General features: G+C 39.1%; 1 non-coding gene across 1 annotated transcript; it reads left to right on the forward strand.

Moving 5' to 3' along the window:
• Window positions 1-226: 226 nt before the first annotated feature.
• On the forward strand, window positions 227-333 carry LOC149028880 (small nucleolar RNA R71). The gene has a single exon (XR_016171321.1). It is a non-coding gene; the product is annotated as a small nucleolar RNA R71 (small nucleolar RNA).
• The last annotated feature ends 2,716 nt before the right edge of the window (window positions 334-3,049 follow it).

Genomic DNA, 3,049 nt, shown 5'->3' on the forward strand with positions numbered 1-3,049 from the left:
AGGATTGATCTCATAGAGACCGCTCCTCTTTGGTTGCCCAATGGATGGAATCTCAGTCCTAGCTACTGAAGCATGGTGTTGGGAGTTTTCACTAAGGGTCTCAAAAGGTTCCCATGCCTCATTCTCATTCTTGTGCATGAAAGTCCCACCACAAGAAGAATCAACCACTTGCCTATGTCAGTCTCTAAGGCCATCATAAAAGCATTGAACCAATTGCCATTTAGGAATAGCATGGTGGGGGCACTTTCTAAGTAATTCTTTTAGTCTTTCCCAGGCCTCATGAAATTGTTCTCCTTCTTGTTGGGAGAAACTCGTTATTGCTCTCCTAATGCTATTAGTACGGCCAATGGGGAAGAACTTTTTAAGGAACTTCTGTTGCATTTCTGCCCAAGTAGAAATTTTAACATTGTCCAAAAAATGAAGCCAATGCTTAGCTTTATCTTTAAGGGAGAATGGGAAAAGAAGTAACCTTAAAGCATCAACTGAGAGGTTTTGAATTTTAACCATGGAGGACACCTCTAAAAACTCATCTAAGTGCTTATAAGGCTCTTCATTGGCAAGTCCATAAAAAGATGGTAGCATTTGAATCACACTAGATTTGATCTCATATTGAGCCGCCTCTATGTCAGGCAACTTAATACATGAAATCGGAGTATATATCGTAGGAATGAAATGCTCACTCAAGGGCCTCATTGGAGGCTCATAGTTTGCCATGGTTCTTTGCCTTCTAAGGTTGGCCGTACTAATAGCATTAGGAGAGCGATAAAGTCTCTTCTAACTCTAAGTCAAGTGGAGTCAACTCAGGGTTTAGGGACCGACGACCATGCATACACACGAAGAAAAAAAAAAAAAAGAATAAGCTAAATAAGTAAAATTAAAAGAAAATAACTATAGCAAAAGGGAGAGTTTAGGACGTAGAAGCGCAATCCACGTGATCTTTCGAACAAAAGTTACACATGTGGGATATGAGGGATGGGGATTTTTAAAAATTAACCTAAACAACCCAATCTAATGCAAATATTACAATTGAAAAGTCCTAAATACAATTATATCTAAGAAAGAAAAGATAACAACGTAATCTAATTATCGAATCGCTACTCTTGCAGTTACCTACAAAACAAAAGAAAAAGAGATTAGTTAAATAAGCAAAGAAAAATTAAAAATTAAAAACACTAAAATTACTCTAAAAATTATACTTAATTGACAAAAATCAATCCTAGCAACCGTGCTTTGGTTCCCCGACAACGGCGCCAAAATTCACACAATGAATCCCATCTCTTCACCCGTCGATTTGACCTTTAGTCTTTCTGATTTTGGAAAAACTCAAAACTGGAAAGTTGTAGATATTTTTAATATCGTTCCATAGCATCTTGAATCACCAAAATCCAAGCTCATACAAGAGATATGTGCCCAAAATACTGAAGGTAGGTCTATTTACCCGATTTTCATATTTATTACCAATTTTGTTCCTTAGACCTCCACCTGTTTCCAATTTGACTAAGATCTCACTTTTCATGATTTCTTGGGCAGCAAGATTGAATGCCATAATTTAAAATCCACCAATATCTAATATATTTGCCAACTTTACTCCATATTATCTCTAATATCCAAAATCACCTTATTCCTGAAAAATACATAAAAATACTCAATTAGCTCTCTTCAATTAAATAAGTATGGGGAATTAAATCAAATAAATCATGGTAAATGCATGCTTATCAACTATGGAGAATCAAAGATAGAGAAGAAAGTAGGATGATCACATACCTTTTGATATAAATGCAAGAGATTTGACAAAGATCCGTCAAGAAAATCACCAAGGATGCAGAGGAGATGACTTGAGGAGAGCTCTGGTTCGTTCCAGGGAGTTTGGAGGTACAAAAGACGAATTAGACTTGAAGTTGGGCTTAAATAGAGAAGCCAAGACCTAATTCAGCAAAACATATCCCATTGGTCGATTGATTGGTTGACTGGCCCAGTCGACCAAGCAGGACAGCAAGTCCAAAATAGGGAATTGAAGGCTCAGACCAAATCCAAACTTGAAGGGGTTTTGCACACACACCAAGTGGCTTATCTAGTATGTAGAAATGCCTTCGAACCATGCCAGAGGGTACTCCAAGTCCATCAACTAATTCCATCTTCATCAGGGTGCAGTTTCCTTAAATGGAACACTGTCATCAAGACTCATGGATTCTAAGCCAAACACCAAGTCTTCCACTGAGATGGCCCATAGTTGACTTCTTGCCTTACTTCGGGTTGTCGGACCTGCAAATAACAGGGTTTCCGGGTCAAGGTTAGGGCTAGGTTTCACAGGAAATCCAACTGAAGAATCAATCAAGAAGGTTAAACAAAAAGAGCGGTTCGTGGGATCAATGCAATTGCCTAGAAAAAGAAGGAGTGATCTATGTCCAGATCCAATAACTTTCAGAGATTAAGATCTCAAGGGAATAACTACCCCTCGTGATGACGCTATAGTCATAAAAGTGAAGTTGGCAAATCAAGAAGTTTACCAAGTCCTCGTAGACACGGGATCTTCAGCTGACCTCCTATCATACGAGGCATTTAAGAAGCTCAAGCTTGAAGATGAGATGATGACTCCATGTGGGACTCATTTATATGGGTTTTCCAAGTCCTCAACCATATCCGAGGGCACTATTCAATTGGATTTGAGGATCGGGATATCACCACGGGATGTTGTTATCCAATTGACCTTAATGGTAGTTCGAGATCTCTCACCGTACAATGTTATACTTGGGAGACCAACTCTTAGTGCCTTGGGGGCAGTGGTCTCTTCAAGGCATATGAAATTGAAGTTCCCAACAATAGCAGAAGTCGGGGAGTGATCATCCTATCAAAGAGTCTCAAGAAAATGTTATGTTAACTATCTCAATCAAAAGAAGAAGTCCGAGAGGTCAGGCAATATGATGATCATAGAAGTTCGAGACGATCGAGATGAAGAAGCTATGCAAAGATACCAAAGTTGAGTAGCCGGGTACTTCAATACTCGGGTGAAGAACAAGAAGTATCGTCCAGGTGACTTAGTGCTTCGCAA

This window comes from Hakea prostrata, chromosome 1 (assembly GCF_041222555.1).
Source record: "Hakea prostrata isolate BN-2017 chromosome 1, UWA_Hpros_2, whole genome shotgun sequence".
NCBI classification, from domain to species: Eukaryota; Viridiplantae; Streptophyta; class Magnoliopsida; order Proteales; family Proteaceae; genus Hakea; species Hakea prostrata.